Raw genomic sequence first — 24,080 nt, forward strand, 5'->3', positions numbered from 1 at the left:
CTAAGGGCAGAAATATATCCTCATTTATCCGTAGCTAGCAGTTGCTCTCCAATTATGGCTTTCCCTACGGAAAAGAGTCCAATTATGGCCAGATAACTTTATCAATTTCTATTTGCAGAAATAAATAATGAGAGTGACAGATACAGTCAAGTTCACATTATTGTTTCCAACAAAATCATATACTGTTGAAACGACTCAACTTCTTAGAAATCACTGCCACTTCCTTAGAGAAATGAAATTCCAAGCTCTTCTGCACATAACAACAATGGAAACAAGAAACCTATGTTAGCTGCAAGTTTGCAAACACTTTTTAAATAGAGAACTGTGGCAATAATGCAATATACATTCATTACCTTGCTTTACCATTGCTAAGTACAGCCAAACTCAATAGGTTAATCTAACGGGACTATAATACTACTGAAGTATTTGACAAATCATGATTGAATCTCAAGTAAATTTGTGTGGAAAATGCCAAGTCTTAACAACGACTACACATCAAATGCAATTTTTTAAAAAGGTGTTTAATTTCAACTGTGTAACTTCTGAGTGTAGTTTCAGAGGGAAAAAGTCAGCAGGTCCCAAGACAACTGGCTCAGTGATTTTAATTGTTTTGTGTTTTAGAAGTTAAGAAGGCCCCTCCAGAGACTGATAACTATAATCTAAAAGAATGCAATGAGGATTCTAGTCTTCCTTGAGAACTAGCAGGAAAAAGGACACGGTCTCCTCACACCACTTTAAATGTGCCAGGAAATAAGTGTGTGTGAAAGCACTTCATTGACCTAATGCAATGATATGCCTATGTGGGCATGTTTCCTACTGGTTTAATCTCAGCCCTGCTTAAGTCTTGAAACATACTCACACAAAGGTGCAGAGAAATACATAGTAATTGCCTAACACATATAATTTATAGAATGAAAACTGACCTCCATTATTGAAATCACTTCAGACTTTTTATATCACTTAAGGCCCCAGATAGTAATTTTCTGAATGTGTCCCAACACGTCTTTACTAGCTAATTCTTACTCTACCTCCCAGATTTGTATCAGTTAGCCTCCATTCCTGTGTGCCGCCCCCCAGGTCCTCGGACTGGTCTTTTTCACCCTCTAGGTTTCTGAACATCCCATGTATGCCCCTATTCTTATCTATTATGGCAAATGATGTTTCCTATTCCACACTAATGATCCCCTCTCTTCCTAACAGAACTAGAATGTTTTTCACAATGTCAATGTGCTCAGCCCGGAAGGGGACTAAGAGGTATAAGCCAATTATTCAAATCTTAGTTTTACCACCTGATAGTCACTTTCCAAATTTTGCTTGCCCTAGGGGATGGCCATATGACACACTTCTGGACAGGGAGTCATTAGGTACGAGAAGTCTGTTGGAAAGTTTCTGAGGAAATCTATTCTTCTATTTTAGAAAATTATTAAATAAACCATATCTTTTTTTTTTAGACTACTTTCTGCCTTAAAAGACAGAGTTAATATGTAGAACTTGAATCTAGTGCAGCCATATTGAAACCAACAAGAGGAAAAAAGGTGACCCAGTAGAAACATAGAAAACATTCAGCCTGTGATGACATAGTTATATTGCTATTAAACCAATTCTAAAACTGAGTATAACGAACACTTTTATTAAGTAAATAAGAAATGTCTTTATGGTTCAGAGAAATCTGGTTTATTTTATTTGCATCTTATTTCTTTAATAAGAGAAACACTAAATTTAAAAGCTTGCATAAGAATATGTTCATTAACATATCTAATATCTATGTTATTGTCATTAAAATACACTATTACTGGTTGCATAAAGTAAATGTAAGAATAACTTAAAGATTTATATCCATCCTCCTAATTTAAGACTTCGAAATTATAATGATTATAATCTGATTGTTGATTGACCTGGATCTTTGATTTATTAAATCATCTTAATGGATGCAGCAGAGATGCCACTATTAATTTTGCTATAAATTTAAATTCTTATTAATGCTGATATGCCATATAAATGTGTAATATGCTAAACTTAACTCTACTGAAAAGTTCTGTTTCTCAACATTTTAAATCAAAATAATGTTGACTGTTAACTTAGTCATGCAAAATGTACTGAACATAATAGTAAGCAATGAAAAATGAAAGTTGTTTATCACATGAATATAATAATGACAGAGATAATAAGCAAAAGTTAATCTATATTATGCCCTTATGTGTTGTAAATCAACTTTCCAAATACCAGTTATTTATTTTTATCAAAATGTGATGGCATTTGGCTAAAATCATATTACTAGTAATACCCTTTAATGAAATAAACACAAATGTCTCTTTCTCTAAATAGTGTTTAACAAACAAATTAAACTGTCCTCAGGCAAAAAAGGCTTCTAGAGATACAATGGGTGTATTAAAGAGTGAAAAAATTGCTTAAGAAATACTGGTCAATTTTAGGAGACTCTATCACAGAATGGGCTGATAAAACCACTTCAGCTTAAGATGTACACTTATAATTTCAAGTATGAAAAATAAGCAAAATATATTTGCAAATTCACACAAACTATATATATTTCATAGTTATTGCTGAGACTTGGTAAATGCTACCTGGACTGAACTATAGCAGCAGTTCTCAAATATTTTGATTTCAGGAGTTCTTTACACTAAAAAAATTACTGAGAACCCTAAAAAGCTTGCATTGTGTGTGTGATACCTATCAGTATTTACTATATTAACATTAAACAGAAAATTTTTAAACACAAGAATGCCAAGTTCACATCCCATTAGTGATCAGAACAATGAAGTTATCACACATGGCATTCTTTGGCAAACTCCTCTGTACAAATTACAGAATGATGGTATGTGTGTCAGTCATGTCTAACTCTGTGCAACCCCATGGACTGTAGCCCACCAGGATCCTCTGTCCATGGGATTCTATGGATAAGAATACTGGAGTGGGTTGCCATGTGGAAAAGGCAAATAATGTCTCAGTCTTACTGTGAAAATGGTTTTGATCTTCCAGACCCCTAGCTGTTCCCAGCCCTTACTTTGACAACTATTGGACCACAGGAACAGGAGGGAAAACTGGAGTAAGATGACTAGACTCAAATTGCTGGGAGGGACACTGTTTTTCAACCAAGTATACAAAGAGAACAATTGATTAGACAAAAAACGATTGAGACAGATACTCTACCAAAAAGCCTGCAACACGGAAAATGCTTTTTCTAATTCGGTTTGAGGCTGGCAGTTCTTATGGGTACATTAATTATCATGAAAACTGCTAGATGACTCAGTTATCTAAAAGTAGTCTATCTGATAAAATTTAAGACTTGCCTTGAAGTCAAATCTTATCTCACAGAAAGTAGAAATAAACAGAGCACTGCTTACTCCTAGCTTAATTCTGATAAATAGGGAAACAACTGATGCTTGCTTATGTGTGATAGGAATCCTCAAAAGGCATGGGCTACTCATATTTTAAATAATAAAGAAAATAAACCACAGTCAGTTGGGAATTTTAGTTTATCAGAGTCCAACACTCCTAAGAACAGAAAGATAGTTTTATTGCCAGATTTTTTTTTTTAAGTAGAATGAGAGAGGGTATGTGGTAGTGTGTGTGTGCTCAATCATGTATGACTCTTTCCAACCCCATGAATCACTGCAGATGGTGATTGCAGCCATGAAATTAAAAGACACTTACTCCTTGGAAGGAAAGTTATGACCAACCTAGATAGCATATTCAAAATCAGAGACATTTCTTTGCCAACAAAGTTCTGTCTAGTCAAGGCTATGGTTTTTCCAGTGGTCATGTATGGATGTGAGAGTTGGACTGTGAAGAAAGCTGAGTACCGAAGAATTGATGCTTTTGAACTGTGGTGTTAGAGAAGACTCTTGAGAGTCCCTTGAACTGCAAGGAGATCTAACCAGTCCATCCTAAAGGATATCAGTCCTGGGTATTATTTGGAAGGAATGATGCTAAAGCTGAAACTCCAATACTTTGGGCCACCTCATGCAAAGAGTTGAGTCATTGGAAAAGACTCTGATGCTGGGAGGGATTGGGGACAGGAGGAGAAGGGGACGACAGAGGATGAGATGGCTGGATAGTATCACCAACTCAACAGACGTGAGTTTGGGTGAGCTCCGGGAGTTGGTGATGGACAGGGAGGCCTGGTGTGCTGCAATTCATGGGGTCCCAAAGAGTCAGACACGACTGAGCGACTGAACTGACTGACTGAACTGTAGCCCACAAGGCTCTTCTGTCCATGGAATTTTCCAGGCAAGAATATTGGAATGGGGTGCTATAGGAAAAGAGTAAATTAGCCAAGATGGTGGTGGTCAGGCTCTCTCACCCCAAGTTTTGTAATGGTTATGTTACAGCTGAAATCACATAGCTCTGCACATGTATGTTACAATGTACCTGTTTTGTTCTGTAAACATATATAAGCTCCACCTGAAAAGCCCTTGCAGCTACGTTATGAGTAAGTTATGGCTGCATTAAGGTTGTGTTAGGGCTAGGTCCGCTGGATCAACCACCAGAGGAGAGAATGCAGCATGGCTACCGCTGCCTTGCTGCTGTGCCAGTTGCTCCTGATGCTACTGCTAAGTCACTTCAGTCGTGTCCAACTCTGTGTGACCCCATAGGCACCAGCCCACCAGGCTCCCCCGTCCCTGGGATTCTCCAGGCAAGAACACTGGAGTGGGTTGCCATTTCCTTCTCCAATGCATGAAAGTGCAAAGTGAAAGTGAAGACTCTCAGTCGTGTCCAACTCTTCGTGACCACATGGACTGCAGCCTACCAGGCTTCTCCATCCATGGGATTTTCCAGGCAAGAGTACTGCAGTGGATTGCCATTGCCTTCTCCGGCTGTGCCAGTTAGGAGAGAATAAATGTGTCAACAGTTCCTACAGGTTCTTGAGTTTTCTTCCAGCTTCCCTGCTCATGCCTTGACTGCCATGGGTTCAGCAAACAGTGTGCCCAGTGAGGAGCAGTGAGTCAGGTGCCATTTCCTCCTCCAAGTGATCTTTCTGACCCAGGGATTGAACCCACATCTCTGGTGTCTCCTGCATCTCCTGCATCAGCAGGTGGATTCTTTACCACACTGAGACACCTGGGAAGCCCCTAATAAGGGAGGGAGGAGACACTAAAAATAAAATTTGTACTAGTTTAATTGTACAGAAAACTAATGAAGAGGGGACAAAACTCTTAATAATTAGATTCAGAAAGAAACTGATGACCTCAAAAATGTAAGTAAATAAAATTAAATCTTTTAAAAAAGTTATGAAGCAAGCAAGAAAAGTGGAACTGAAAAGAAAGTAAATGAAATTATGGGTCAGGGCATGAATTATTCAGTTTAAACACATCACTGAGATGCAGAGAGTAACTGTAAACTTTTTAATTAGCATACGCTGTTTAAATAGGGTTGTTTTTTTTTTTAATCTAAGTGAAAGTCAAAGTTGCTTAGTTTTGTCTGACTCTTTGCAACCCTATGGACGATACAGTCCATGGAATTCTCCAGGCCAGAATACTGGAGTGGGGAGCCATTACCTTCTCCACGAGATCTTCCCAACCCAGGAATTAAATCAGCATCTCCTGCACTGCAGGCAGATTCTTTACCAGCTGAGTTATGAGGAAAGCCCTGACTGAAGCTAAAGAATCTTATGTTTTTACTCAGATCTCTCTTCAATGGCTTCTTTTCTTGCCTTCTACTTTGAGTTGATTTAAGTTACTTTATAAGCTTAAGATATATTTTCTATCAATTATGCGTTTTATGTGAATTTTAAGATAAATTATTGAAACTTTCCTGTTTATAATTACAATACTGTAAAACCAGACTGATAGTCCACTTCCTTCCACTTATTATAGCTTACATGCTGTTTAAATGTTATAACAAAAAATATTTTAAAAGCAATAAACTATCACAGTATCACAGAAACCTGGTAAAAATGAACAAGAAATTCTCAGAAAATTGACTGATTCTAAAACTCAGTAAAATTGGAGAGAAATCATAATAGCTATTTTGTGTCTCATTTCTATTTGCTCTATTTTTTTTTTTTAACCTTTCTTCCCCACCCTTGGCTTCAGTCACCTACTGTACACTCTGCTTATCATCATTTCTCTTTATTCCTTTATAAAAAATTTAGCCTAGCAGTCAGTTTCTAAGATGTTGGCTGCAAGAAGAAACTGCAGGAAATAACTGGTTGTTGCCATGATAGCGAAATTTGCATTACAGTTTATAAAAGCCTTTTCCTTTGCAGAGTTACTTTTCTGGGACTGAACAAACCGTTTTACACAGCACATTTCCTCCCAAATGTGTAGTTTCTGTATCTGGGCACTGACCAAAGGATTTGCAGGAGAAAATAAAATGTTTTTATCCACAGATTCCCCTGAATAAAAAATAGATTATATAAATGTTATAAAGAGAAGATGCCAGTTATTCATCTCTCTTAGTCTGAAGGAACAAAAAAAGGTGGAAGCTGTCACTACACAGCTGCAGCAGTTGACTGAATACAGATTGAAATTGTGTTAATAATGTAGTGACTTTACTCCGGTCCTAAGCAGAAAACGTGTGTGCATCTATATATTGAGGCAGACTGTTTTTCGATTTTGTGCTCACTACTTTCTTGATCTAACACAGAATCTAAACATTGGACACATAAATAGAATGGTGGTACCTCTTGGTTACTCCAGGTTGGAGCTAATTTACAAGTGGTAAACCAGAGCAATTATCATTGATACCCCATTTTACTCTCCTAACTGTCACAAACTGGAAGCTAAATTATATGGAAAGTTTACACATAAGGGGGTAGATTTGGATTGGAATAGTGGAGGTGATGGAATTCCAGTTGAGCTATTTCAAATCCTGAAAGATGATGCTATGAAAGTGCTGCACTCAATATGCCAGCAAATTTGGAAAACTCAGCAGTGGCCACAGGACTGGAAAAGGTCAGTTTTCATTCCAATCCCAAAGAAAGGCAATGCCAAAGACCGCTCAAACTACCCCGAGATTGCACTCATCTCACACGCTAGCTAGTAAAGTAATGCTCAAAATTCTCCAAGCCAGGCTTCAGCAATATATGAACCGTGAACTTCCAGATGTTCCAGCTCGTTTTAGAAAAAGCAGAGGAACCAGAGATCAAATTGCCAACATATGCTGGATCATGGAAAAAGCAAGAGAGTTCCAGAAAAACATCTATTTCTGCTTTATTGACTATGCCAAAACCTTTGACTGTGTAGATCACAAGAAACTGTGGAAAATTCTGAAAGAGATGGGAATAACAGACCACCTGATCTGCCTCTTGAGAAACCTATATTCAGGTCAGGAAGCAATAGTTAGAACTGGACATGGAACAACAGACTGGTTCCAAATAGGAAAAGGAGTACGTCAAGGCTGTATATTGTCACCCTGCTTATTTAACTTCTATGCAGAATACATCATGAGAAACACTGGGCTGGAAGAAGCACAAGCTGGAATCAAGATTTCCAGGAGAAATATCAATAACCTCAGATATGCAGATGACACCATCCTTATGGCAGAAAGTGAAGAGGAACTAAAAAGCCTCTTGAGGAAAATGTAAGAGGAGAGTGAAAAAGTTGGTTTAAAGCTCAACATTCAGAAAACGAAGATCATGGCATGTGGTCCCAACACTTCATGGGAAATAGATGGGGAAACAGTGAAAATAGTGTCAGACTTTATTTTTGGGGGCTCAAAAATCACTTCAGATGGTGAATGCAGCCATGAAATTAAAAGACGCTTACTCCTTGGAAGGAAAGTTATGACCGACCTAGATAGCACATTAAAAAGCAGAGATATTACGTTGCCAACAAAGGTCCATCTAGTCAAGGCTATGGTTTTTCCTGTGGTTATGTATGGATGTGAGAGTTGGACTGTGAAGAAGGCTGAGCGCTGAAGAATTGATGCTTTTGAACTGTGGTGTTGGAGAAGACTCTTAAGAGTCCCTTGGACTGGAAGGAGATCCAACTAGTCCATCCTAAAGGAGACCAGTCTTGGGTGTTCATTAGAAGGACTGATGCTGAGGCTAAAACTCCAATACTTTGGCCACCTGATGCAAAGAGCTGACTCATTGGAAAAGACCCTGATGCTGGGAGGGATTCGGGGCAGGAGGAGAAGAGGACGACAGAGGATGAGATGGCAGGATGGCATCACCAACTCGATGCACATGAGTTTGGGTGAACTCTGGGAGTTGGTGATGGACAGGGAGGCCTGGCATGCTGCGATTCATGGGGTCACAAAGAGTCAGACACGACCGAACGACTGAACTGAACTGAACTGAAACAAGGGAGAAAGTGATGCTAGAGAGAGATTATTTTAATATTTGATGGCCAAAGTCTGGTCCACGGTTATATAACCAGAGTGCAGTTTTATGAGAAAGTTAGTTGTTGGTCTTGCTGCTTCCAGAATGCAGACTTAGGTACTGGGAAAGGTGCAATTGGTTTCTCTACCATGTAGGAAAATTGAGAAAAATGAATGCTCCAAGAAGTGCAAGCCTTGAATTATGGATCAGATAAATGCAGTGGAAACACATGGGCTTTGGCATCAGATGAATGTGGTTCAAGTCCTTTTTCTGACAAGTAGCAGCTGTGAGACTTGGGTGAGTTTTAATTACTCCTGCCTTAAGCCCCAGATTCTTCCGTTGTAGAACAGGATGACTACACACACCTTATAGGATTGTAGGAAGTTTGCAGATGGCATTTGCGACCCATAAGTCAGTGTACAAACTGCTCCTATAACTATTAGGATTTTGGCATGCATCAAATGGTATTAATAACCAATATTGTACACCTCCTGGCAATCAAGTCTTTTCTCAGGCTCCTTCCTTTAATTATGTAACCTAAAGTTCACAGGTGACTATTATCTGTATTTACCCATGAGAACATTGTGGCTCAGAGTTTACAACATATCCATCTCCCTGGGGCTAGTATTTGGCCAAGTTAGGACTACAGTTTAGGTCAGATTAAATCCAAAGTTATATCCTTAATTCTGAATTACCTAAAATGTATACCCTGTAAGGAGAATTGTGTGGTTTTATTCATAATTTTATCACCAGTGCCTTGGACAGTGCAAAAACAAATCAACAACAAACAGAACAAACAAAAACTCTAACCACATAATCATTAATGACAGTAAAACATATAGATATTGTATTTATAATGCCACAAGGTTGTATATATTTATATTTGTTCATCTAATAGTGCCATTTTTGTTAAAACACATGAATTTTTTTGCTAAAATAAAATTTCTATTTTCCTTGATTCAGCAAAACCATATATAGTGGTTTAGAAAGAAACAGCCAAGAGGCAACTAAAGAAAAGCACAGGCTTACCAAAATAGTTTATATGCTAACTCATGAACAGCACACAGACCTTACTTGGAGCCCAAAGACACACTTAAATGCATTTAAGGGTAAGCTTTTCCACTGAAGTAATGTTCTTCTGTGAGACTTTCATCATTTCTCCTCAGAGATGAGGAACTTCTCAAAATTTAAAGTGTTATAATACTAGAAAGCAATGAAAAAGAAAAAGAAAAAAAAACTGCAATAAACATGCTCAAGTGTAAATATATCTGAGGGAAAAAGAAAAAAACAAAAAAACTTCCCAAGAAGAGGCTTAGGAATTCTCCCCAACAGAATCTCTTTCTTCTAATCTATACTCACTCTTGTATGCTAAATACTGCATTCAATAAAGAACCCAGGTCTGGACTCCCTAACAGGGAGCCATTTTCATCACTGGAGCTCTACTCTGTAACGCTGTAGCCGAGGGGGCCAACTGTGGCACCTGCTGTTGGATAGAATTCATCTTCAAGTAGCCATCCAAGTACATTTTGTTTCTTGATGCTGTTGCTATAAAAGTGACTTCTATGTAAGTAAACAATAATTTAGAATATTTCCATAAATACTATTTTTAATATTTCATTGTAGTATCTTAGACATTCATGGGGATAAATTTAATTTATCCATTAACTAATTTTAATATGAAAATTTTACATTGAGCATTTAATGTAAAGAACTGCAATCCATCAGTTTTGGTAAGTCTGAGATTGCTGACAATTTAAAATAAAACAGAGTACCTTTGTAGCCACTGAAACAAAATGTCCCTCAGATGGCTGGCTTAACCTTCTTAAATTACATGTTGTTGTTTAATAAAATGTTATCTAAGTAATCTATCATATTCCAATATTTTAAACATTGATAATGAAAATAAAAGTCAGGTTTGCTAGAACACAGTGAATTGTTTAATTGAGACAGGCAATTCAGACTTTAAACAAAGCTCAAGTTGAAATTATCCAGAATTGAAACAAACCTTTACCAGCAGATATCAGTTTTGAAAGGCAAAGAAGTAGCTAAAACTAAGCTATGGCTAGTTATGAATTGTTCACTTAACATTTTTTTACAGGTGCTGCAAAACTGAAAACGTTGGTAAGCAGAGCTGAAAGAACTATTTTGCTGGATACCCATTAGCATAGAGAAGGGATTAAGATAGAGCAGTGGGAAAACACATGCATATGGTTTTGGTTATTATTCTTTAAAACTCTGGAAGGAGTGAAACAAAAATGTGACTCTTGGTTTTCATTTGCTTACTTTAGCTAAATAGTAGAACCTACTTTAAACAGTTGGATGCAACCTTGTGAATGTCTAATTGCTCTGAGTCTTGAATAACCACATGTAAATGCATACAATTTTCTCCTTTCCCTTCCTCTTCCCTACTGTATTCATTTTCCCTTCTCCTTTTCTTCTTTTACCTTTCTTTCAAATCATAATTACAGAGGTCGTGTACACTGAATAGGTTTAAGATAAATAGTAAGAGGTAACAAACATTTTCCTTCTTAAATAATACAATTTTTGTTTCAGTTGATAAATGTTAGCCTTTTTCCAGGAAAAAAAAAAAAACTGCACTCACATATAAGGAGGAAATCTTTCTACTTTGAAATTTATAGAAACATATTTTAGAGTTCCTGTGAAGGAAAACAGACAGTATAGAAATTATTTATATGTAAGGATTAGGTAATATAATGGAAGGGAGACAAAAAGGAATAGGATGGGGTGTGAGAGAGAAAGAGAGTAAGAGATTAAAATTCAGATGAGTATATGTGTGACTGAGTTGTGTAGAAGCAGAGAGATTTAATGCATGAATACCACACAGACTTTGATAAATGAAGAAAAGAAGCCAGGAGGCCAAGAAAATATTCATAAATATGAGAAAATAAACGCAGGGCTTATAATAAATTTTTTCTATATTTCAAAGGAAAACATCTTTAACATTATGCTCCCTTCCTATGAACTCTGTGATCTTTTAGGACACGAGTTAAATATTTTCTGTATTTCAAAACCTAGTTTCATATACCAGATTTAAATATTTAATATTTCACTAATTGCTTTTTCACTTTATTTTCTATTATTTTGTAATGACAAACTCCATAATACTAGAAATTATTTTTCACAATTGGGCTTACCATGAACAGAAAAGCTTCCAACCTTTTCTGCAGCTGAACAAATTCTTCAGCTCCAGAATTTCTCTCTTTCCCTAGATGTTCCTTTAATTTGTAGCCAGCACCAAAGCCATTTTTTTCTAAAGTATGCATCCTGAAAATTTCAATCAACTGGATTAAGCAATCCAGGTATTAAAATAACATACAAGTCTAGACCCAGGTTCCCAGGTGATCCATATATTCAAGATCATCCAAATTTTTATTGCTGAATCATGAATGTGAAATGAGAAGCAGGGCATGGTGGTGACATCTGTGCTCCTATCTACGGCATTCGGCAACATTAGTATCTAATACCTTAGTCCCACTGGTCTAAGTACAACTTTCCTGCTTCAAATCCCTGGTAGACACATATGCCTACTCCATATTCTGAAAAGTTAAACCTGGCAACCCTGTTTTAAGGTTCCCAGTAGCCACCTAACAGCAGTGAGAACCAGCCGTAGGAAAGAATAGCTTTGTCTTCCCCTCTCCCAAGCAGATGGTTGGCTAAAACTCGCTTCACAGAGGAAATCAATTTCAGATTTTTAGCTTGGATATCAAGTAATAAACCACGACTGCCAAATATGAGAAAAGTAGTCTCTGCATTGATTTTTATCTGTAATGATAATAATGGAAATATGAAAAATAATATTATGTTTCTGAGATAATTTATTCTCTTTTATAAAAAGAAAGAAACCTTAGTGGCATTTAAAAAAGTAGCATTTTTAGAAAGGCTATGATGTAGAAATGTGGCTGTCCACCTATTAGTATTCTAACATAGTTTTACAATACTCAAACCTGTAGCACGTTCATACCTCTTAGAATAGTGCAGAATAGGAAATTATAATGACAAGCCACTAAATTTTAGACATAATTACATAAGTAATGCTAAATATTCCTGAGTGGCCGCCAGAAACTATATCGTGTGTCAATGTCACTTTCTGGTTATTTTGCTTAGTTATTGAGGCCACTTTCAAAGACAGATATTACTGTTCTAAATGAATGATTTCTGGTGTTTCAGGAAAGTAGAAGACCAGAGATCTGGGATCTGGCCAACCATTATAGTCTTGCCCAAACCTTATGCTGAGCAGATCAGCTACTGCAGGACAAAAATATTGCTGAGCCTGGGGAGGAAAAGAGTTAAATTGAGGAACTGACTATCACCCTTCCAAACAGATTATGAGCTGGAATCATGCAATTATTTTTGGCCTACAAGCTGAGTATCAGCTACCATAATGGAAGATGAAATGCTGATTTATTTTTCCCCCGGTGGGCTGGTGAATTCCATAACCTCCACTAGCTTTGTTCGTAGTCATGCTTTCTAAGGTCCACTTGACTTCACATTCCAAGATGTCTGGCTCTAGGTGAGTGATCACACCATCGTGATTATCTGGGCTGTGAAGATCTTTTTTGTACAGTTCTGTGTATTCTTGCCACCTCTTCTTAATATCTTCTGCTTCTGTTAGGTCCATACCATTTCTGTCCTTTATTGAGCCCATCTCTCCTAAGTTCAAATTCAACACTTGTGTCTGTTAGTTTAATGGCATTGAATGTGAAAGTTGCTCAGTCGTGTCCGACTCTTTGCTACCCCATGGACTATACAGCCTATGAAATTCTCCAGGCCAGAATACTAGAGTGTGTAGCCTTTCCCTTCTCCAGGGGATCTTCCCAATCCAGTGGTTGAACCCAGGTCTCCCACACTGCAGGTGGATTCTTTACCAGCTGAACCACAAGGGAAGCTCTAGAATACTGGAGTGGGTGGCCTCCTATCCCTTCTTCAGCAGGTCTTTCCAACCCAGGAATCTAACCAGGGTCACCTCCATTACAGGTGGATTCTTTACCAACTGAGCTATCAGGGAAGCCCAGTTTAATGGCATTAGGTAAAATTTAACACTGAGATACATACATTACCATGTGTAGAATAGGTAGCCAGTAGGAAGCTGCTATATAGCATAGGGAGCTCAGTCAGGTACTCTGTGTTGACCTACAGGAGTGGGATGGGAGTGGAAAGAAGGCTCAAGAGGGACAGTATATGTGCATAATTATGGCTGATTTATGTTGTTGTGTGATAGAAACCAATACAACATTGTTAAGCAGTTATCCTCCAATTAAAAATAAAATTTTAAAAATAAAAGAAATAAAATTCACCAGCAGTTTATTTTCCTTTTTGATCCAAAATGTCCAAAACTTACATCAACACTGATGCAACTAATACTCTATAGTCATACCATTAGGAAAAAGTATTTTGACCTTCTCAATGACTAGAGAGTCCTACCTGAAGGCTGACATCAGTAGAAATCTTTCCTTAAGTTGGATAAATTGGGTAATCACTTCTTGGTGCAGCAATTTAAAGAAATACATTTATCTTTGTCTAAAATGTTGCAGAAAAATTCCTGAAGTGCTGACAATTGCAATTTTGAAGTTGACTAACATGCTTGACTTTGATCAATAAAGATAGATATATAGATAGGTAGACAGACAGGTCCTAAAATAAACATTTTGGTATCAGTGAGGAAGAGCAATTCAATATCTGCATATATAAGAAATCAGCCTCCCTTCTGAAGTATGTCCAAATGTTATTCATATAAAGTCAACCTTTTCTGAATGGTTTTATTTCAAGATGTGGCAACAGGTGTCAAATTCCAGTAAAACTCACTAGAATGGGGGGCTGCTCCCATAGAAACATCAGTATCACCCTGCAGAGTATTTTCAGGTAGTTACTTCTCCTTAAAAACAATAAACTATTTCCATGATCTACATATGGAGCATAAGACTACATATCAAATAATCTTCTGCCATTGAACTATTCCTGGGAGAACATAGGTACAGAACTGTCAAGTCCAGTTTGACAGCAAATATAAAAGGTTGGGACCCAGTACAAATTGCATTCAAAACTCAGAGTTGGAGTATCTTGTGGGGTGCAGGGGAACCATCACTAACAGGCCCTTTTCTTATTAGCATAAATGTAAGCCAGGAAAAGCAGAAGGATTTTTTTAACGTGCCTTTCTTTGGAAAGAAAGTTTTCTTTATTACTGTATTTATTGTTGTACTCATGAAGCCATTCTTTTTCTATGTATAAATTAATCTCTTATTTAATTTTAAATATTATTTTATACTCCCTCGGTATTAAAAATAATTGATATCTAGAATACAAAATTTAGTCAGATAATTGAACCACACTATTAAGTTACATTCTATTTTCCTCAGGCTAACAACCTTTCCATACCAATCTTGGTGTCCAAACTTGTAGTCACTTTTAGTATTTTAGTTGCTTCCCTTTGGCCCCTGCTCAATTTTTGAGTAAAAATAATCTAGCATGATGCTGACTGAACTGAAGGCTGAATGTGGTAAATTGCCCCAGATATGTAAAACGTTTTATGGGGAAAGTTGAAGGCACTGCTTGAGTCAAACAAACACACACAGGGACTATGTTCATTATTTGATGCACCTATTCAGGAATGGACATTTTCAGTGAGCTCTGCAGAGATGTGGTTTAACAAGCCTTCTTACTGTTAACAAGCATCATGTGTCTAATTCCAAGTACATTGTTCTGCAAGTTGACACCTATATATTGGACTTAAACTGTCACAAGACAAGGAATCTTACAAGGAAAAAAATTACTCAATTTATACCCCGTCTTTCACAATCTTTTATCTTTATGTATGTGCATTTACTTATGATACAAGGATATTACTGTTCATTTTAAACACTTAAATTGTGTTTAAATAAATTGAAAATGAAGTCATTGAAACTTTTATAGGTTCAGAGTTAGTCATATACTTTTCCATGAATATTCATGTACGTGAAAGAAAAGTGAAAGTGAAGTCGCTCAGTCATGTCCGACTCTTTGCGACCCCATGGACTGTAGCCTATCAGGGTCCTTTGTCCATGGGATTCTCCAGGCAAGAATACAGGAGTGGGTTGCCATTTCCTTCTCCAGGGGCTCTTCCCAACCTAGGGATCGAATCCGGGTCTCCTGCATTGCGGGCGGACGCTTTACCATCTGAGACACCAGGGAAGCCCCATTCATGTATGTAGATGCCACAAACATAATATATAAGCAACTGAAAAGCTGTAGGTATTCCTTCCAGATTAAAGCATCTATTCCAAGAAGTCTTGGACTGTTGCCTATTTTTTTTTTGAAAAATCTTTATTCAGTGATCTCCCAGGTGGTCCAGTGGTTAGAATTCATAGATTCAGCGCTTTCATTGCTATGGTCAAGGTTCAGTCCCTGGTCAGGGAAATAAGGTCCCACAAAGCCATGTGGTATGGCCAAACAACGAAAACAACAACAAGGACAACACAACTTTGTTTAGAATGAGCTATAATAAATTGAGGAGAAAAAAGTAATATTACTTTTGTGTCTAAACTAATTACTGACCTGTGACGTGAGGCAAACCAGCCAAAAAAAAAAAAAAGTCCCTCTAAACAGTATTACCAAACTATTTCCTAATGCTGTTTTACATGCTGTTTCAGATTTTAAACTGGTCCTTTGGTATCTAATCTTAAAATGTTTTTTTTTTTTTTCTTTCTTACATAAAATTCTTGTCTAGATTAATAGATAGAAAGGGGGCCTTTCTTCAAACACCTGAAAATTGAATGAAGAAAAACACATTTCTATCCTAAAAAAATTGAAAAAAGACTACACTGAAAAAAAAATCAAAGACTAAGCATGTGTTTTAAGCAGTTCATTTATTTTCATCTCTTCCCTAGCACTTTAAATTTCACTCTGCAATTCGAAACAGATTTGATCAACTTGCTTTCATGTGTCAGTGTTTTTCAACTGCAATGAAAATAAACAAAATGAAGTTTGGTTTCATACAAAATTGTGGAGATGCTGACTTAACTACAACAGTTATTTACTTCAGCATATGTCACACTGTACTCTTGTAAAATAAAGTATTTTCTGGTTATCCAAAGTTTACATGAAACTTGAACCAGCCTCAGGTTTCTTATATCAATAAAGCCCCTTTTGGATGGAAAGGAGAGTAGGTCTCTGCACTGGTTCCCTTCTTGCTACAGGACATTTGGCATGACAAAACAACAAAATTCTGCAAAGCAATTATCCTTCAATAAAAAAATTATTTTATTAAAAAAAATCCATACCAAGAAGGGATATGGATTACTTTATAATCCTGAGGAAGATGTTCTTATTTTAACTGTATGGAAATATACATATATTTGTTTTGCACACTTGAGCTCTGTATGATCTATAAAAGTGGTGAATGAAATCCAAGAGTTAAACAAGTTTAAAGGTTTAAGCTGTTGCAGGATGCCACTAAACAGGGCCAAAAATGTGGAACATAGATCATTTCTGAGAGATAAGACTTGCCTATGTGATCAAATTACTAGTACCATTCTTCTCACTATAATTTGTTGTCAGCTTTGAAACTAATACTTCAACATGAAAACTTTTATGTCATACTTTTTATTTTGCTCCCTAGAACATAAACAAATTTGAATTTCAAAATAATAAAAATGTTATTGATGCATGAACAAAGCCAAATGTATATACATTTTCCTTTGTGAATGTATTGGTTCAGTTCAGTGGCTCAGTTGTGTCTGACTCTTTGTGACTCCATGGACTGCAACATGACAGGCTTCCCTGTCCATCACCAACTTTCGGAGCTTACCCAAACTCATGTCTACTGTGTTGATGATGCCATTCAACCATCCCATCCTCTGTCGTCACCTTTGCCTCCCACCTTCAGTCTTTCCCAGCATTAGGGTCTTTTCTAATGAATTGGGTTTTCTCATCAGGAGGACAAAGTACTGGAATTTCAGCTTCAGCATCAGTCCTTCCAATGAATATTCAGGACTGATATCCTTTAGGATTGACTGGTTGGATCTCCCTGCAGTCCAAGGGACTCTCAAGAGTCTTCTCCAAAACCACTGTTCAAAAGCATCGAGGGAGAAAAATAAAATCAATAAAATTAGAAATGAAAATGGAGAGATCACAACAGACAACACACAAATACAAAGGATCATAAGAGACTACTATCAACAATTATATGCAAATAAAATGGACAACGTGGAAGAAATGGACAAATTCTTAGAAAAGTACAACTTTCCAAAACTCGACCAGGAAGAAATAGAAAATCTTAACAGACCCATCACAAGCACGGAAATTGAAACTGTAATGAAAAATCTTCCAGCAAACAAAAGCCCAGGTCCAGATGGCTTCACAGCTGAATTCTACCAAAAATTTAGAGAAGAGCTAACACCTATCCTGCTCAAACTCTTCCAGAAAATTGCAGAGGAAGGTAAACTTCCAAACTCATTCTATGAGGCCACCATCACCCTAATACCAAAACCTGACAAAGATGCCACCAAAAAAGAAAACTACAGGCCAATATCACTGACGAACATAGATGCAAAAATCCTTAACAAAATTCTAGCAATCAGAATCCAACAATACATTAAAAAGATCATACACCATGACCAAGTGGGCTTTATTCCAGGGATGCAAGGATTCTTCAATATCCGCAAATCAATCAATGTAATACACCACATTAACAAATTGAAAAATAAAAACCATATGATTATCTCAATAGATGCAGAGAAAGCCTTTGACAAAATTCAACACCCATTTATGACAAAAAGTCTCCAGAAAGCAGGAATAGAAGGAACATACCTCAACATAATAAAAGCTATATATGACAAACCCATAGCAAACATTATCCTCAATGGTGAAAAATTGAAAGCATTTCCTCTGAAGACAGGAATAAGACAAGGGTGCCCACTTTCACCATTACTATTCAACATAGTTTTGGAAGTTTTGGCCACAGCAATCAGAGCAGAAAAAGAAATAAAAGGAATCCAAATTGGAAAAGAAGAAGTAAAACTCTCACTATTTGCAGATGACATGATCCTCTACATAGAAAACCCTAAAGACTCCACCAGAAAATTACTAGAACTAATCAATGATTATAGTAAAGTTGCAGGATATAAAATCAACACACAGAAATCCCTTGCATTCCTATACACTAATAATGAGAAAACAGAAAGAGAAATTAAGGAAACAATTCCATTCACCATTGCAACGGAAAGAATAAAATACTTAGGAATATATCTACCTAAAGAAACTAAAGACCTATATATAGAAAACTATAAAACACTGGTGAGAGAAATCAAAGAGGACACTAATAGATGGAGAAATATACCATGTTCATGGATTGGAAGAATCAATATAGTGAAAATGAGTATACTACCCAAAGCAATTTATAGATTCAATGCAATCCCTATCAAGCTACCAACAGTATTCTTCACAGAGCTAGAACAAATAATTTCACAATTTGTATAGAAATACAAAAAACCTCGAATAGCCAAAGCGATCTTGAGAAAAAAGAATGGAACTGGGGGAATCAACCTACCTGACTTCAGGCTCTACTACAAAGCCACAGTTATCAAGACAGTATGGTACTGGCACAAAGACAGAAATATAGATCAATGGAACAAAATAGAAAGCCCAGAGATAAATCCACGCACATATGGACACCTTATCTTTGACAAAGGAGGCAAGAATATACAATGGATTAAGGACAATCTCTTTAACAAGTGGTGCTGGGAAAACTGGTCAACCACTTGTAAAAGAATGAAACTAGAACACTTTCTAACACCATACACAAAAAATAAACTCAAAATGGATTAAAGATCTAAACATAAGACCAGAAACTATAAAATTCCTAGAGGAGAACATAGGCAAAACACTCTCTGACATACATCACAGCAGGATCCTCTATGACCCACCTCCCAGATTATTGGAAATAAAAGCAAAAATAAACAAATGGGACCTAATTAACCTTAAAAGCTTCTGCACATCAAAGGAAACTATCAGCAAGGTGAAAATACAGCCTTCAGAATGGGAGAAAATAATAGCAAATGAAGCAACTGACAAACAACTAATCTCAAAAATATACAAGCAACTCCTACAGCTCAACTCCAGAAAAATAAATGACCCAATCAAAAAATGGGCCAAAGAACTAAATAGACATTTCTCCAAAGAAGACATACAGATGGCTAACAAACACATGAAAAGATGCTCAACATCACTCATTATCAGAGAAATGCAAATCAAGACCACTATGAGGTACCATTTCACACCAGTCAGAATGGCTGTGATCCAAAAGTCTACAAATAATAAATGTTGGAGAGGGTGTGGAGAAAAGGGAACCCTCTTACACTGTTGGTGGGAATGCAAACTAGTACAGCCACTATGGAGAACAGTGTGGAGATTCCTTAAAAAACTGGAAATAGAACTGCCTTATGATCCAGCAATCCCACTGCTGGGCATACACACTGAGGAAACCAGAAGGGAAAGAGACACGTGTAACCCAATGTTCATCGCAGCGCTGTTTATAATAGCCAGGACATGGAAGCAACCTAGATGTCCATCAGCAGATGAATGGATAAGAAAGCTGTGGTACATATATACAATGGAGTATTACTCAGCCATTAAAAAGAATTCATTTGAATCAGTTCTAATGAGGTGGATGAAACTTGAGCCTATTATACAGAGTGAAGTAAGCCAGAAAGAAAAACACCAATACAGTATACTAACGCATATATATGGAATTTAGAAAGATGATAACAATAACCCTGTGTACGAGACAGCAAAAGAGACACTGATGTATGGAACAGTCTTATGGACTCTGTGGGAGAGGGAGAGGGTGGGAAGATTTGGGAGAATGGCATTGAAACATGTAAAATATCATGTATGAAACGAGATGCCAGTCCAGGTTCAATGCACGATACTGGATGCTTGGGGCTAGTGCACTGGGACGACCCAGAGGGATGGTATGGGGAGGGAGGAGGGAGGAGGGTTCAGGATGGGGAGCACATGTATACCTGTGATGGATGCATTTTGATATTTGGCAAAGCTAATACAATTATGTAAAGTTTAAAAATAAAATAAAATTAAAAAAAAAAAAAAGACCATGGCGGGGGAAAAAAATCAAATAATGATGTCGATAATGTTGATCACCTCTATTGGAAGAAAAAATGCTACATATTAAGCACAGTGCTCATTATATATTTATTTAACAATCCTATAATTTATTAATAAAATGCTTTGTAGCATATATGCCTTAAAAAAAAAAAAAGCATCGATTCTTCAGAGCTTAGCTTTCTTTATAGTCCAACTCTCACATCCATACATGACTACTGGAAAAACCATAGCTTTGACTAGATGGACATTTGTTAGCAAAGTAATGTCTCTGCTTTATAATATGCTGTCTAGGTTGGTCACAGCTTTTCTTCCAAGGAGCAAGTGTCTTTTAATTTCATGGCTGCAGTCACCATCTGCAGTGATATTGGAGTCCATAAAAATATTTTTTTATTTTATTTTTTTAATTTATAAATTTCCAAAACAATGTTTCCATTGTTTCCTCATCTATTTGCCATGAAGTGATGGGAATGTATAGACTTAAGAAAATAGGACAAAACATGACATCTGAGAGCATAAAATAATACATTGGTTAAAAAAAAAAAAAAAACTAGCATTGCTCAGAGGAAGATGTATTTAACATCTTAGCCATCTATATAATTAATAGACAAAATTTTGATACTAAAAATTTTTAAAAACGTGATGAGACTGGGTAGAGCCAAATGTAATATTGGGATTAAATTTTTAAAATAAACAAACTGAATACATTTTGAAAGTTAATAATTTAAAAAGAACTAGCATTCTGATTAAAGAGATCTTTAAATATCAAACAAAACTCAGATCCCTCTCCAACATTATTCCCAGTTTTCACCACTCACTCCTCTTCTCATTGCTATGCTTTTCTTGTTTAAGTGAAAATAGTTTTCCTATAAACTAAAGACTCTAGTTTTTATAATAGAAATAAAATCTGCCAAAATGCCTATCCAAAACCCATCTGTTACAGAAAACATTTCAAATTCATTGACCACCTACTCCATATTGCCACACTTCCAATTCTGTTCACATTATAAAAAAAAAAAAAAAAGTAATTTCTTCCTGGGTAGAATTCACTGCATATCATTTCCAACCACCCACAAATAAATTCTACAATAAATGGCTAGGCAATATCCAATGCATAACAAGTGTCAGATTGTTTTGCTACAGAATGTTCTACCAGTTTCTGACTACTACTATCTTACATTCCCTCATCCTATCTTTCTTGAGAAACCACTTCCCATTTCCGCTCCACCCTCATTCAACTTTGCAGATAAAAGGACATATCATCTCAGAGGCAGAAAGATAAGAATGCTAAGAATATAAAGACAAAAGGAAAATAAAAGAGATATAAAAGAAGGAAAAATAAGGCAATTGAAAGAAGGATCACTCTTATACCTCATGTGAGTGAAAGTTGCTCAGTTCAGTTCAGTCGTGTCCGACTCTTTGAGACCCCATGAATTGCAGCGCGCCAGGCCTCCCTGTCCATCACCAACTCTCGGAGTTCACTCAGACTCACGTCCATTGAGTCAGTGATGCCATCCAGCCACCTCATCCTCTGTCGTCCCCTTCTCCTCCTGCCCCCAATCCCTCCCAGCATCAGAGTCTTTTCCAATGAGTCAACTCTTCGCATGAGGTGGCCAAAGTAGTCGTGTCCAATTCTTTGTGACCCCATGAACTATAGAGTCCATGGAATTCTCCAGGCCAGAATACTGGAGTGGGTAGCCTTTCCCTTCTCCAGGGGATCTTCCCAACCCAAGGATCAAACACAGGTCTCCCACATTACAGGCAGATTCTTTACCAGCTGAGCCACAAAGGAAGCCCTGTGAAGACTTATGCCTCATATTTACATCCTAAAAGTTAAATAATGTAAAAGAAGTATAAATATATGATTTGTTGTCTTAATATAAGGTGAGATTATAAATTAATTTGTATAAGATCACACGGTTCTGCTCTTTAAATATATATATATATATATGTGTGTATATATATATATACACACATATATATATATGTACACACATAATATATAGAGTATATACATATATATATATATATGTACACACATAATATATATATATATATGTACACACACACACACATACGTACTTTAAGGATGGACTTCTAAATGTGTATGCTTTTCAGAATATTTCCTAATTATTGTCAGGACTTGTATTGGTTTCCCTTTGAAATTTAGACTATAGCAAAAATGTTAATAGATGTGAAACCAGAGGAATGTTTCTTTGCTAAATTTTAAATGCTGCTGCTTAAGTGAATTCTAAACTATTTTAATAGATATTACTGTTTTGTTGGGGTGGAGGGAAGGAATTTTTTTTTTTTTTTTAATGAATAACAGTGTCAGTTGGAATACAACCTCTGAGTGTTTTTGATTTCACAGATACTCCAAAAGCCAAGTCGAGTGACTGAGAATTCTGAAAACATCTTCAATGGTGTGAGTCAAAGTGAAAGGAGATAACATCTGAATACTGTCAGAAATTTATGTTTTCTGGGTAGATGTGTATATTACTAGCCCAAAGAAGGAAAGTTCATTAGGAAATAAAACAGAACTTTAAAAAGACCTTAAAAAAAGAAATCAGAAGTATTTATACAAAATCTGCTTCAGGTCAAACACAGGGCTCCAAAAATCTACCAACTAGGAAGATCTCAAGCTGTATTCCTAAATCAGAGTAAATAATGTTCTAAGAGAGAATACTATATTCAGAAATCAGTTACACTGCACATTGCCCTGAATCTGTATAAGTTTACTAAATTTGGCAAACAGACTTTGCAGCAGGGAGTTATCTTTGTTGTGTCCAGGCAAGCAGGGAAACCCAACAGAAACGTTGCCTGACAGTAGCAAGGGGCATTAACAAAGTTGTAAGTTTCACGCTTAGAATCTTATCAGCAGCAATGAATTTGATAGTCTAGCTTCTCCTCTACATTGATAAAAGACCACTGGGATTACTATATTCAGCTCTGGGTGAGAAAGGAAAAACACAGAGGAGACATCAGGAGACACATTCGGAGAAAATAATCTGAATGGTGTAGAAATTTAGATCAAGACCAGAAAGAGGAGATGTGCATTAGGAGAAAAGAAATGCCATCAGATTTTTCAAGGGTTATACTGTGAGTTAAATTTTAGAAATTTTCTGTGTGATCCTGAATGGAATAAGTGTGTGATGATAAGATGAATTTTTGTTTTATTTTTGAAAAAAGCAAAACTTTAAATCTCAGCAAGCATAGGAGAATCGAGTTTCTTCCGAAAAAGGATGATTTCCTTACCCTGGAGTTATTGAAACATGCTGTAGAAGACCATTGGGTGTGGTATAAAAAGAATCTAAAATTCAGGTCACCTGTAGATATGGTCTCCTCTAACCCTGAAACTTTATCATCTAGAAACACAACCATAAAATGCAAACCTAAGACAAATTAAATGAGAGTTTGTATATCCAATGATAACAGTGTTTATTTTTCATTCACCTGGAAGCATTTGCAATCATCCTGAAGATGTCCCATTACAACTTTCCTTGTACACTGGCCAAAGGTTTATATTAACAAAACAAACACATTCGTATACAAAACATTTTTTGTATACAAAAAAATGAGAAAAAAGAAAAAGTTCATTAAGTCATCAGATTCATCAATTTAATTTTCCTTTGAGTAAGCACCTCTGTAATTTGCAAGAAAGAGTCACAGGACTAAATCTATATAT

The 24,080-nt window shown here is 36.5% G+C and overlaps 1 protein-coding gene across 6 annotated transcripts in view; it reads right to left on the reverse strand.

Annotated features, from left to right (window-relative positions):
- Positions 1-24,080, reverse strand: part of PCDH9 (protocadherin 9) — a 1,143,194-nt gene that overhangs the window by 131,458 nt on the left and 987,656 nt on the right. The window lies entirely within an intron of this gene.

This window comes from Bos taurus, chromosome 12 (genome assembly GCF_002263795.3).
Source record: "Bos taurus isolate L1 Dominette 01449 registration number 42190680 breed Hereford chromosome 12, ARS-UCD2.0, whole genome shotgun sequence".
NCBI lineage: Eukaryota > Metazoa > Chordata > Mammalia > Artiodactyla > Bovidae > Bos > Bos taurus.